Source organism: Phyllobates terribilis, unplaced genomic scaffold (genome assembly GCF_046119375.1).
Source record: "Phyllobates terribilis strain yellow unplaced genomic scaffold, ASM4611937v1 Scaffold_171__1_contigs__length_4068163, whole genome shotgun sequence".
In the NCBI taxonomy this organism is placed as follows: domain Eukaryota; kingdom Metazoa; phylum Chordata; class Amphibia; order Anura; family Dendrobatidae; genus Phyllobates; species Phyllobates terribilis.
In genome coordinates this window covers 1,467,075-1,481,923 of record NW_027362931.1, presented here as the reverse complement: position 1 = coordinate 1,481,923, position 14,849 = coordinate 1,467,075, and the positions used below count along the sequence as shown (strand labels likewise).

Here is a 14,849-nt window from a genome sequence, read left to right as displayed (position 1 = left end):
TTTATTCAGCAATGGTTTCTTCCTTGGCCTTCGCCAATAAAGCTCTGCTTGGTTTAGTGTGCGGCATATGGTACTTGTTGAAACCATGACCCCAGACTATTCCAGGTTGGCCTTCAGGTCTTTGGATGTTTGACATGATGTTTTTTTTCCACTATTTCCACCAATCTTCGAAGACCTCTTTTGCCAATTTTCCTCTTTCCAGGGAGGTTCTTGATGGTTCCATGCTTGGCAAACTTATTAATGACATTGCGCACTGTTGAAACTAGGATACCAAGGTTTTTGGAGATGGCCTTCTACCCTTTGGAAGCCTTGTGTTTGCTAATAGCAGTTCTTATGTCCTCAGGCAGCTCCTTTGTCTTCACCATTGTGACAAAGGAACGGGGCCTACCATGTGGCTTTTTAAAACATTGAAGTCATCATTCATTGGCTAATTCTTGTCACATGGGCACTGACAATCACAGGAGTATCTCTTTTGTGATTTACCACAGGCGAGTCAAAATGTGTTTCCATACTAAATTAAGGTAAAGGTGGAAATACCAGTGACACAGAAAGCGTTAGATTTTTCTATTTTTCCCTCCCATTGGTTTTTGTTTTAAATTATCATTTGCTCTTTTGTATTTAACACGAGTCTCTATACAAAAAAACTGTTTCACTTTATTCATTTTTTTCAGGAGATATTCCACATTATGTACTTAAAGCGCACCTGTCAGCAGGATTGTGCTTAGTAAACTGCATAGATTGACAGGTAGGCGACATTACACTGATTAAAATGATACCTTTTTTGATTAAATCCGTCCTGTGGTTCTTGTGTAATGTTTACTTTCAGTTTGGAGATAATGATATGCCCGTGCTCCAGGGCGACCTGTGGGGGGCGCTCTATCTGGTGCTCTGATTGCATATTCACCTGTATGCTCTTATGGCAGCTCACTGTGCCTTCACTGACCTGCCTCTTATTTTACCTAGTCACGCACTACTAGATGCATTATGTAAAATAGGAGGCAGGTCAGTGAACGATAAGTGAGCTGCCATAAGAGCATACAGATGAATATGTAAGCAGAAACCCAGATAGAGCGCCCCCCATAGGCTGCCCCGGAGCACGAGCATATCATTATCTCCAAGCTGAAAGTAAAGATTACACAAGAACCACAAGACGGATTTTATCAACCAAGATATCCGCTGTCTAGTACTCTGAAAATGGTGGAGGCCCACAAAGCAGGAGAAGGCTATGAGCAAAGCGTTTTCAAGTTGCCCTTTCCTCGGTTCAAAATGTAATAAAGAAATGGCAGTTAACAGAAACAGTGGAAGGCAAGATAAGGTCTGGAAGACCAAGCAAATTTTCAGTAGGATTGATAGGCAAATCAGAACCCCCGCCTGACTGCAAAAGACCTTCAGAAAGATTTAGCAGACTCTGGAGTTGTGGTAGTAACATAGTAACATAGTTTGTAAAGCCGAATAAAGACTTGCGTCCATCATGTTCGACCTGTTAGTTCTGTAATTGCTAAAGTTGATCCAGAGGAGGGCAAAAACCCCAAATGATTTGGCCAATCTTCACCTGAGGAAAAATTCCCTCCCGACTCTGAAACCAGCAGTCAGAATAAATCCCTGTATCAACCTACTATTTTATTTTATTTTTAAGTATACGCTGAAATCTGCCTGGTATCTAGAAATGCATCCAGTCCCCGCTTGAACTGGTTTAGTGAATCCGACATTACCGTCTCCTCACTCAGTGAATTCCATATTCTCACTGCTCTTACCGTAAAGAACCCCTTCCTATGCTGGTGCTGAAACCTTTTATCTTCCAGTCTTAGTGAGTGCCCTCTTGTTACCGTAATATCCCTCCTTTTGAACAAATCCCGGGCAAGATCTCTATACTGTCCCCTAACATATTTGTACACATTTATTATGTCCCCCCTCAACCTTCTCTTTTCCAGGCTGAATAGTCCTAGTTTTGCCAACCTCTCTGGGTATTGCAGTCCCTCCATTCCCTTTATTAATTTTGTTGCCCTCCTTTGTACCTTTTCAAACTCATTTATATCCTTTCTATATATTGGGGCCCATAACTGAGCACAGTATTCCAAGTGTGGTCTGACCAGTGCTTTGTACAGTGGAAGAACAATGTTCTCATCCTTTGCAGCTATACCTCTTCTGATACATCCCATTACCCTGTTTGCCCTTACAGCAGCGGCCTGACTTTGGGCACTACAATTTAGTTTGCTATCAATCAAGATGCCCAAGTCCTTCTCCATCTCTGAATTCCCCAATGATTTCCCATTCAGTGAGTACTGGTGACTTCCATTTCTCCTTCCCATATGTATGACCTTACATTTCTCCTCGTTAAACCTCATTTGCCATTTAATGCTCCACCTACCCAGCTTATCCAAATCCCTCTGTAGGTCTGCACTGTCCTCTTTTGTATTAATTGTTTTACATAACTTTGTGTCATCTGCAAATATTGATATTTTACTATTTATCCCGTTGACTATGTCGTTAATAAAGATATTAAATAACATTGGGCCTAGTACAGACCCCTGTGGTACCCCACTAGTGACGCTTACCCAATCTGAGTATATTCCATTTATAACCACCCTCTGCCTTCTATCCCTTAGCCAGTTTGCTACCCACTTACAGACATTTTCCCCCAGCCCCATCATTCTCATTTTGTATACCAACCTATTATGTGGCACGCTATCGAATGCTTTTGAGAAGTCGAGATACACGACATCCACTGGTTCCCCCTGATCTACTCGAGAGCTAACCTCCTCGTAGAAGTCAATCAGGTTTGTTTGGCAGGAGCGATTCCTCACGAAACCATGTTGGTTCGGGATTAAAAGATTATTAGCATCAAGATGCTCCGTAATTGCCTCTTTAATGAAGCTTTCAAAAATTTTGCCCACAACGGACGTCAGACTCACCGGCCGACAGTTTCCGGCGTCACTTTTTGCTCCCTTTTTGAATATTGGCACTACATTCGCCTGTCGCCAATCAAGTGGTACAGACCCAGTCTCAACAGAGTCCTTAAATATAAGATATAACGGTCTGTCTATCACATTACTTAGTTCCCTTAGTACCCGTGGGTGTATGCCATCAGGTCCTGGTGATTTGTTTATTTTAATGTTACTGAGGCGTTTCTGTACCTGTACCTGTACATTGTAATACTCTTCAGAGACACCTGCACAAAAATGGCCTTCATGGAAGAGTCATCAGAAGAAAACCTCTCCTGCGACCTCACCATGAAATTCAGATTCAGAAGTGCAAAAGAACATCTAAAAAGGTCTGATGCATTTTGGAAACAAGTCTTGTGGACCGATGAGGTTAAAATAGAGCAATGATCAAAGTTGTGTGGAGAAAAAAGGGCACAGAATTTTAGGAAAAGAACATCTCGCCAACCATTAAGCATGGTGGTGGATCAATCATGCTTTGGGGTTGTGTTGCAGCCAATGGCACAGGGAACGGGTAGAGGGAAGAATGGATTCCATGAAATTTCAGCAAATTCTTGATACAAACATAACACCATCTGCAAAAAAGCTGGAGGTGAAAAGAGGATGGCAAATGATAATGATACTAAACACACGTCAAAAGGCACAAGCTGAAGGTTTTACAATGGCCCTCATAGTCCCCTGATTTGAACATCATTGAAAATCTGTGGCTAGACCTCAAAATAGCAGACGATGCAAGACGCCCCAGGAATCTCACAGAACTGGAAGAATTCTCCAAAGAAGAATGAAAGAATGAGAATCCCTCAAACAAGAATTGAAAGACTATTGTCTGGCTACAAAAAGCATTTACAAGCTGGGATACTTTCAAAAGGGGGCGCTACTAGCTACTAACCTTGCCGGGTGCCAAAACTTTTGCATTTGCCCATTTTCCCTTATTGAATTTTTTTTTAAATGTAAAAGATAAAAATATATATAATTTATTATTTATTGTTTTGCCTAAAATACAAAGGAAATGTCATCTGTAACTTTAGGCCGTTTAGAGATTATTTCATCTTCAACTTAACTGTTCACAATAACAGTAATTTTGACCATTGGTGCCCAAACTTTTACATGTCACTGTATTCTGTCACTTTGTGTTTCCTATAGATGGACTCATGGAACGAAATCCACCAGAGAGATGTCCCCGTCCTCTGTATCCCCAGGACTGTCCAGAGGAGAATCACAACATCCCGGAGAGTCATCAGGTAGACGGTGCTGAGCCCTGTACCGGATCTGTATATGGGGGACATTTCTGATCGAGGTCATAGATGTCACAGATTTTGGTGGTTTCTTGTATTGTGCTGATTGTTACATCTGATATATCAGGAGGAAGATCCGACTAAGAATAAAGTGAAGGACGAGACAGAAGAAGAAGCGATGACGAGGGGGGATCAGCCGTGTGTGAGTGACGTGAAGGAGGAGATTCCTGTAGATGTTTCCACAGGTATGTAATAATGACCGGCGTATGACGATGATGATTGGCGTATGACGATGATGACTGGCATGTGACTATGATTAGTGGCGTGTGATGATGATGACTGGCATATGACGATGATGATTGGCATGTGACTATGATTAGTGACGTGTGATGATGATGACTGGCGTATGACGATGATGATTGGCATGTGACTATGATTAGCGGCGTGTGATGATGATGACTGGCGCATGATGATGATGATTGGCATGTGAATATGATTAGTGGCGTGTGATGATGATGACTGGCGTATGACGATGATGATTGGCATGTGACTATGATTAGTGACGTGTGATGATGATGACTGGCGTATGACGATGATGATTGGCTTGTGACTATGATTAGCGGCGTGTGATGATGATGATTGGCATGTGACTATGATTAGCGGCGCCTGACGATGACCGGTGTGTGATATTGTATGAAGTCTCCGGTGCAGTGAAGCTTTATCCGCCGTCCACATCACAGCAGAAGCGTCCGGTGATGGCGCGGCTGCTCTTGTACAGAGTCCGGTTGCGCACCGATGAATAACTGGGCCGCATTCACACCTCTTCTTAATGATTTAATAAGCACATTTTTAATTTTCCTAATTGTGTTTTTTAATATTACTTCCATCTTTTACTTCCATATTATTCTTACACAAGTCTCATGTTGCCATATAAATGACTGAGCTTGCGATTCGGACAGAACCCCGGGGGAAGATTCCGTATAATGAGGCGCTGTGGATGCCGTCTGGCCTATGATCCAGTGATGTCCATCTTTTTCAGTGTGCATAAAAGCGCAGTCGACCAGAGGCTAGACGGAGTCCGGTGTAACTCTGCTGCCTCATTATTCTGAATGGATCCCTCGGGGGTGTCATCTGAATCATGTATTTTGTAGATTTAGATGGAAACCCCGATGTACAGTGGGTACGGAAAGTATTCTTACCCTTTTAAATTTTTCACTCTTTGTTTTATTGCAGCTATTCGGTAAGTTCTAAAATGTTCATTTTTTTCTCATTAAAGTACACGCTGCACCCCATCTTGACTGAAAAAAAAACAAGAAATGTAGACATTTTTGCAAATTTATTAAAAAAGAAAAACTGAAATATCACATGGTCATAAGTATTCAGACCCTTTGCTCAGTGTTGAGTAGAAGCCCCTTTTGAGCTAGTACAGCCATGAGTCTTCTAGGGAATGATGCAACAAGTTTTTCACCCCTGGATTTGGGGATCCTCTGCCATTCTTCCTTGCAGATCCTCTCCAGTTCCGTCAGGTTGGATGGTGAACGTTGGTGGACAGACATTTTCAGGTCTCTCCAGAGATGCTCAATTGGGTTTAGGTCAGGGCTCTTGCTGGGCCAGTCAAGAATGGCCACAGAGTTGTTCTGAAGCCACTCCTTTGTCATTTTAGCTGTGTGCTTAGGGTCACTGTCTTGTTGGAAGGTGAACCTTCGGCCAAGTCTGAGGTCCAGAGCACTCTGGAAGAGGTTTTCATCCAGGATATCTCTGTACTTGGCTGCATTCATGTTTCCTTCAATTGCAACCAGTCATCCTGTCCCTGCAGCTGAAAAATACCCCCATAGCATGATGCTGCCACCACCATGTTTCACTGTAGGGATTGTATTGGGCGGGTCATGAGCAGTGCCTGGTTTTCTCCACACATACCGCTTAGAATTATCACCAAAAGTTCTATCTTCGTCTCATCAGACCAGAGAATCTTATTTCTCATAGTCTGTGAGTCCTTCATGTGTTTTTGAACAAACTTTATGCGGGCTTTCATGTCTTGCACTGAGTAGAGGCTTCCATCTGGCCACTCTGCTATAAAGGCCCGACTGGTGGAGGGCTGCAGTGATCGTTGACTTTTGTGAGTTTTCTCCCATCTCCCTACTGCATCGCTGGAGCTCAGCCACAGTGATCTTGGGGTTTTTCTTTACCTCTCCTACCAAGGCTCTTCTCCCACGATTGCTCAGTTTGGCTGGACGGCCAGGTCTAGGAAGACTTCTGGTGGTCCCAAACTTCTTCCATTTAAGGATTATGAAGGCCACTGTGCTCTTAGGAACCTTGAGTAATGCAGAAATTCTTTTGTAACCTTGGCCAGATCTGTGCCTTGCCACAATTCTGTGTCTGAGCTCCTTGGGCAGTTCCTTTGAGCTCATGATTCTCATTTGGTCTGACATGCACTGTGAGCTGTGAGGTCTTATATAGACAGGTGTGTGTCTTTCCAAATCAAGTCCTATGAGTTTCATTAAACACAGCTGGACTCCAATGAAGGAGTAGAACCATCTCAAGGAGGATCAAAAGGAAATGGACAGCATGTGAATTAAATATGAGTGTCTGAGCAAAGGGTCTGAATACTTATGACCATGTGATATTTCAGTTTTTCTTTTTTAATAAATTTGCAAATTTGTCTGCATTTCTGCTTTTTTTCAGTCAAGATGGTGTGCAGAGTGTACTTTAATGAGAAAAATAAATGAACTTTTTAGAATTTACCAAATGGCTGCAATGAAACAAAGAGTGAAAAATGTAAAGGGGTCTGAATACTTCCCGTACCCACTGTAAGTGTTCAGCGTACAGCACAGGATAAATATGATCCAAAATGTTCTGTACCCCAAAATGCCACCATTAAGAGCTTCTACTCAACCCACAAAAATCAAGTCCCCACTCAGGTTCATCATCTGTAAACAGTAATATAGGGGGTGTCCATATTACTGGTAGCGCAAAGGCTCTGGAAAGTGACTTGGCTCCCACTTAAAGAAATCCAGTGACATCTGCGCTCCCAAATCCAAATGCCCCCTCCTCCTGGGCCCCACCGTGTGCAGTTACCATCCACATGTTTGGCATTACTGTAGCGGGGAGAGCCAAAAAATTTCTCCAGAAAGCACTAGCTGGGAATCATGTACTGGGCGCTACAACGTAAGGGCACTACAATGTACCGGACACTACAATGTACTGACCACTATAAGGGAATATTTGCATTTTCACTTCACAACATCCATTACTGCTCGTTTCTGGAAAGCACCCATGGAGTCAAATTCATCACTACACCTGTAGATACATTTCCATAGGGGTGTAATTTCCAAACTGGTGTCAATTGAGGGGGGATTCTGCTCTTCTGCCACTTAGGGGCTCTGTATATGGAGTCTGCAAAGTGTTCTACTAAAGTTTGTTCTCCAAGAGTCAAATAGCGCTCCTTCCCTCCCGAGTCTCGCCATGTGGCTAAGCAATACAGTACAGCCACATATGGGGTATTGCCCCTTTCAGCAGAAATTGTATAACAAATTATGTGGTCATTTTTACCCATTTTCCCTTGTGAAAATGTAAAATCTGGGGCTAAAATAATATTATAGTGGTAAAAATGTAATTTTTTTTTTTTTCACCGTTCAATTGTATAACATTTTGTGAATCACAATTACCTTGCATTCATTGGGAAAGTGCGCGGTGGATGCTGGGTGTGACGCACGGTGAAACCCCACCCACAGCCCGGCGTCCACCGCGGGGATCGCATCACCGAGTCACGCCTCACTTGACGTGACATCAGGGGAAGCAAGAGCCGGCTGAGGCCGGGGGTCGCGTGATGCCGGCGAGTGGCCAGCGATAGCGCCGCTCGCAGCCAATAAAGACAAAGCTAGGTAATTTAAAAAAATCTCTCAACGGGTTAATTACATTGGGGGCATTTTTAATAGTAGTTGACATCTTCTTTAATTACGTGGACACTTTTCTATACTAAGGGCAAGATACGAAGCTTGAGAGAGTGAAATGGCACTGGAGGTACATTAAGGGAACCTGTCATCAGTAATTACCACTTTAAGAACTATTTGCTGCCTAATCTCTGCCACCCCTGACTTGTGCCAATGTCACCAGTTTATAAGTGTCATTCACTTTACCCGTCATTGTGTTAATGTTATGGCATGTAGTTGTCCTCCTTATTACCGGTACTTTCACTGACGAGGGTCTTCATTGTGAGATCCAGAAAATACATTGAGAAATCTCTTTTGTGTTGAAGAAAAAAATCATATCTAATTTATCTTTCATCCTGATAGGAAATCCTTGTGAGAATAACAGTTCATCACTAAATTATAAAAAAGAAGATCTCATGAAGCACTCTAATGGAGAAAACCTCATCACCCTTCCTGCACCTCCTGGACTTCACAGCACTTCACTTTCTTATAATCCTCCTAATCATGAGGAATCATCTCCTGAGCAATCTCGCATTATTACCAAAAGTCCAGGAGGCAAAGTGGATTCAAGATTTCAGTGTGACAAGCAATTTACAAAAAGCTCAGATTTTTTAACACACATAAAACACAAAGGAAAAAAGCCATACTCCTGTTCAGAATGTGGGAAATGCTTTACATATAAATCAAGATTTGTTATACATGAGAGAATTCACACCGGAGAAAAGCCATTTTCATGTTCGGAATGTGGGAAGTCCTTTAAACATAAAGGGGATCTTATTACACATCAGAGAATTCACACAGGAGAGAAGCCATATTCATGTTCGGAATGTGGGAAATGTTTTGGAAGTAAATCAGACCTTGTTAAACATCAAAGAATTCACACAGGAGAAAAGCCATTTTCATGTTCGGAATGTGGGAAGTCCTTCAAACAGAAAGGGGATCTTATTAGACATCAGAGAATTCATACAGGAGAGAAGACATTTTCATGTTCAGAATGTGGGAAATGTTGTAGAAGTAAATCAGACCTTGTTAAACATCAAAGAATTCACACAGGGGAAAAACCTTTTTCATGTTTACAATGTAGAAGGTGCTTTCCAGATAAATCACTGCTTGTTATACATCAGAAAATTCACACAGGAGAAAAGCCGTATGCATGTTCAAAATGTGGAAAGTCCTTCACAGGTAAAGGAAGTCTTATTATACATCAGAGAATTCACACAGGAGAAAAGCCATATTCATGTTCAGAATGTGGGAAATGCTTTTCAGATAAAAGGACTCTTATTAGACACCAGAAAACTCACACAGGAGAGAAGCCATATTCCTGTTCAGAATGTGGGAAATGCTTTACATTTAAAGGGAGTCTTATTACACATCAGAAAATTCACACAGGAGAGAAGCCGTATTCATGTTCAGAATGTGGGAAGTCCTTTACAGATAAAGGGAATCTTATTCCACATCAGCAAATTCACACAGGAGAGAAGCCATATTCATGTTCAGAATGTGGGAAGTGTTTTAGTTATAAATCAGATCTTGTTAAACATCACAGAATTCACACAGGAGAAAAGCCGTATTCATGTCCAGAATGTGGGAAATGCTTTACAGAGAAATCAAAACTTGTGATACACGAGAAAATTCACACAGGAGAGCAGCCGTATTCATGTTCAGAATGCGGGAAATCTTTTATGCTTAAATCAAATCTTTCTGCTCATAAGAGAATTCATGCAGGAGAAAAGCCATTTTCTTGTTCAGAATGTGCGAAATGTTTTAAAAGTAAATCAGAGCTTGTTATACATCAAAGAATTCACACCGGGGAGAAACCGTTTTCATGTTTACATTGTGGAAAATGCTTTACAGGTAAATCAGATCTTGTTAGACATCAGAGAACTCACACAGGAGAGAAGCCGTATTCATGTTCAGAATGTGAGAAGTCCTTTACAGATAAAAGGAGTCTTATTCCACATCAGCGAATTCACACAGGAGAGAAGCCATATTCGTGTTCAGAATGTGGGAAATGCTTTACAAATAAAGGGAATCTTATTAGACATCAGAGAAATCACACAGGAGAAAAAACATTTTCATGTTCACTATGTGAGAATTCCTTCACAAATAAAGGGAGTCTTATAACACATCAGAGAATTCATACTGGAAAGTCGCTATCTTCATGCTCAGAATGTGGGAAGTGTTTTAGTTATAAATCAGATCTTGTTAAACATCACAGAATTCACACAGGAGAGAAGCCGTATTCATGTTCAGAATGCGGGAAATCTTTTATGCGTAAATCAATTCTTGCTGCACATAACAGAATTCATACAGGAGAATAGCCATTTTCTTGTTCAGAATGTGGGAAATGTTTTATATATAAATTGGATCTTGTTAAACATCACAGAATTCACACAGGAGAAAAACTTTTTTCATGTTTAGCATGTGGAAGATGCTTTGCAAATAAATCAGATCTTGTTAGACATCACAGAATTCACACAGGAGAGAAGCCGTATTCATGTTCAGAATGTGGGAAATCTTTTATACATAAATCACGCCTTGTAAAACATGAGAGAAGTCATATGGGAAAGAAAGTGTAATTATGTTCACTGTGTTTTATAAAGTTTAATAAACATTGTTCAGCCTAAATGAGTACACCCCCTTTGATGAGTAAGATTTTATTTAATAGCTCACTGAACACAAGATCAATTTCTAAAATTTTGCCAACACTAAGTTTCATAGAACATTTTTTTGTAATCAAAACATGAAAGTAAGGTTATTAATATAACTCTCATTACAAAATCTTCAGTTTTACTCAAATTAGTTGATGCAAAAATGAGTACACCCCACATCAAAAGCTACTACATCTATTATTTTGTATGGCCGAGATAATTTTAAAGGACGGCACCAAGTTTTCTAGGCCTGGAATGAACAAGTTAGTGACAATACTATATCTATCTTTTATCTCTTTTTCAATAACGAGCTCTTAGAGCCTGGATGCTGGATGGAGCGATGACAACTTGTCTCTTCAGAATTCCCCATAGGTGTTTGGTTGCGTTCAGATCAGGAGACACTTGGCCACAGAATCACTGTCACCCTGTTCTTCAGAAATGTAACAGTGGCCTACCAAGGGAACAGAGTGATGGCAGCATCTTTTCTGTCACTACAGAGCAGAACATCTGTGAATTCAAGATACCATCAATGAAATGTAGCTCCTCATGCAGCCGCACATAAGGACACGGCCACCACCAGGTCTCACTGTAGACACCATGCATTCTCATTGTATTCCTCACCTCTTCAATGTTATAAAGTTTTGAAGCCATCAGTTCCAAAAAACCCTTTATCTTGGTCTGATCACTCCAGAGTATAAAGTCCCAGGAGGCTTCATATGTTTCCGCATGTGTCCTGGCAGATTGTAGGGCGGCTTTTTTGTGTATGGGATTTAGGAGAGGCTTTCTATGTGGACAACACCCATGTCTGCCATTCCTCTATAGAAAAAATTGTCTGCATTCAGCTCATCTCTCAATGCTTGGATGAAAAATCACAGTTGGGAAGGAATGAATGGGACAAAGAAAGTTACTGATAATCCAGCACTTGTTTTCCAGTGTGAATAAAACCAAAAACTTTTATTGAACAATCCAAATTAAAATAATAAAAACATTAAAAAACAGATAGGAGCAAAACATCTCTGCGTTTCTACCTGGCATTTGTGTTCAGTTCTTCTACATGACATAATAAATAACCAGTAACCGGCTTCTTATACACATAATAGTGTCTAATGCACATCGGAGACCCCCAGCCCCAAATGGACATGTGCAAGTATGTCTAAATTAACCCTATGGATGATCATATGTCCACAACAAAAAGCATCCGTGCAATACATGAATGAAGTGTCTGCATCTATAATGTGTATATTATGTATAATTACTATAAAAAAGAAAGGAAAAAAGAAAAAAAAACACAATTCAGTAAATTAATACAAGGTCTGAACGAAGATTCATACCACTGGGGAATCTGGAGTCCAATTCCAGAATCCACAAGGCTTCTCTGGGGTGTACTTTTTATACCAATCTCTCTTAGCTGGTCTGGTGACATATTCAATACCCACAACTGTAAAGGGATTAATCCCTATTGTGTTGTATGAGATGTGATGCTGCAGATGTATTACGTGTTGTGGGGCCAAGAACGTCCCTAACGTGTCCCCCAATGCGGTGACGTAAGGGTCTGACCGTGCCCCCCACATATTGCAGCAGACAAGCTTCACATTGTATGGTGTCAATGACATGTGGAGCTACAACTAATGAGATGTCGGATATTATAGGATTTATTATGGTTAGTAGATGCAGACATTTTTGCTTTGTGCACAGACTTGCACAAACCACATTTATTTCTCCCACATTCAATGAAACCTTTGGTGTTTGTCATCCACGTGTCAGTTGTCTTTCTTGTGGCTAGATCCTTGTCAGTGTATAACATAGGTAAATGTTTTCTGATAATATTCACTATATTATAGTGTAAAGGACATATTGATACTTATGCTAGAGCAACTCCATTTTGTCTGCTTTAAAATCATGTTATTATCACTCCTTGCATAACATACATTCTTTCTTTCTCTTCCCATGGAACTTATCTCACACTAACCTTTTCTCAAGAGAACATTTTGTCAGACACTCTGTTATCTAACTTGTTTAGGCCAGGTTTGACCTTGTAAAATTTCCATAGTGCTTCAAACTAACAATGATAATATGACCATATATGTGTTTTCCGTAATAATTGTACTAACATCAGTTAGCCTATAGTATTGTGGTATGGCTGTAGAGTTGATTGGCTATTTGATATACTCAAAACAATATAAAATGCTAAGCAAAATAAACGGGATGAGAGATTCTTTGAATCCTCCCAATACACAGCACGCATTGCCTCCGTTTGGTTTTCTGTGGAGTGCGCAATCAACATAATAATTTGACACTCACTTGGTCAACCGTGAAGGGTTATTGCCCTCCCTTAACAGTTGGTGCCGTGACTCGGATCCCTAACCAGGGACGCCCCTCCACCTCTGGACGTCCACAAAGAGAGACCTGCCTTCAGCCTCCCCCACTGGAATTAGGACTGATCATCCCCCACAAAAAGCCACGGTAAGTGCACAAGTTCTTTGCTAGTGACACTGACCGTTTGGCGTGGTTTCCACGTGGTTTGTGGTTGTTTGCAGTATCTCTGGACGTCCTGGTTGGATATAGTCAAAGGTGAGACTATAAGGGGTGTAGTCCCATTAGGGGTCTGATATTATTTAACTTCAAAGCAGTATCACCTCGGATTGACAAGTGAATATTGTGTGTATCTCAGCTTCTGACAAAAATCCTTAGGAGAGACTGAACATTGTTAGTTTCAGTCGCGGCAGGTGATCGAAGATTGGGTAGGACACGCAAGTAGATATACGTATATCGAGTGTCCGGAGCGCTGCAAAGCTGCAGAAGTGCTCCTCCTTTCATTTGTTGTGTGAAAGAATTCCTCCGACGGGAGGGGTGAGTTAGTAGTGGAACTGCTGGGAGCTCTGGCCAGACTCCGCTGTGCACAAATTAAGGATCTTTTTTGTCAGTTGTAGTGAATAATCAATGTTTCCGTGGAGCAGAAAGAATTTGTCTCCCCCGCAGGAGAAGGAGGATGTGATGAATATCATGATCAGTCGAAAAGGGAAAAGATCATTTAAGCACGCGCCAAAAGTGTTTAAGGTGTTAAATTTTCCTGTGGAGGGGAGGCTTCAGCCTGTGTTGTGGGATGAAGGCATCCGGCAGCAAAGGGGTAGATTAGTTGACTGCTGTGGATTGTTGGAAGATGCTGAAAACTTTAGGAAAGTGGCATATGAGATTTGTGATGAAGGATATGTTGAAAAAGTACAGAAGGAAGTAGGTCCCCCTTCCCAAATTATGTGTCCACAATCCAAATCTAGAGCCCCTAAAGAAGCATCTGCCACAAATGTATCAGTACCCCAGCCCCTGAATCCGGAAACTGAGCGAGCAACTTATACCTTATGAGATTAAAGACCCTGCACTTCCCACTGGGAGCCAGCAACCATCATATAACCCAGATGGTTGGCTCTGTAATGTGTGTTGGGTCACTAATCCAGGATGGCGCAGGACGTGCTATAATTGTGAAGCATGCACGTAAACCTGGTGTTGTAGCACCAACCTGCCCATTACTTAACGCTGATGGGGGGTATTATGAATTACAACCCCCACCTGCCCCTACCATCATATTACATTCAGAGGGACCCAGGGTCCGTCCTCTGAACTCTTCCCTATTCACCCTCTCCCAAACTGGGGAAAATAGAACATGGACGCTAGTATGAGGAGGTGGCGTCTGTTTTACTGAATGGTCCTTCATAATTCTCTACTATACTGAGAACAGGTATGGGGAGTATACCACAACAGCAGGTTGGGATCATTGTAAACGCAGCAAATGCGAAACTGCAGCATGGGTGGGGGCTAGCTGCAGAGATATGTCGTATTGGGGGACCTACAATACAAGCTGCATCTAATGATTACATCCGTGACCATGGTCCATTAAGAGAAGGAAAGGAGATAGCTACAAGAGCAGGACAGCTATCATGTCAGTTTGTTATACATGTAGAGAAAAAAGAGTAATATCATTGTGTAAGATTACAGTACAAGATGTTAAATGCAGCAAGGAAGATAATGGAATGTTGAAAAGTGAATGCATGTGAGGGAAAAGTTGCGCTGAAGGTTGCGCTGAGTTTGTTGACAGAAGGG

General features: G+C 41.5%; 1 pseudogene; it reads left to right on the top strand.

Annotated features, from left to right (window-relative positions):
• LOC141212354 (uncharacterized) overlaps window positions 1-14,849 on the top strand; it is a 112,955-nt pseudogene that overhangs the window by 55,064 nt on the left and 43,042 nt on the right.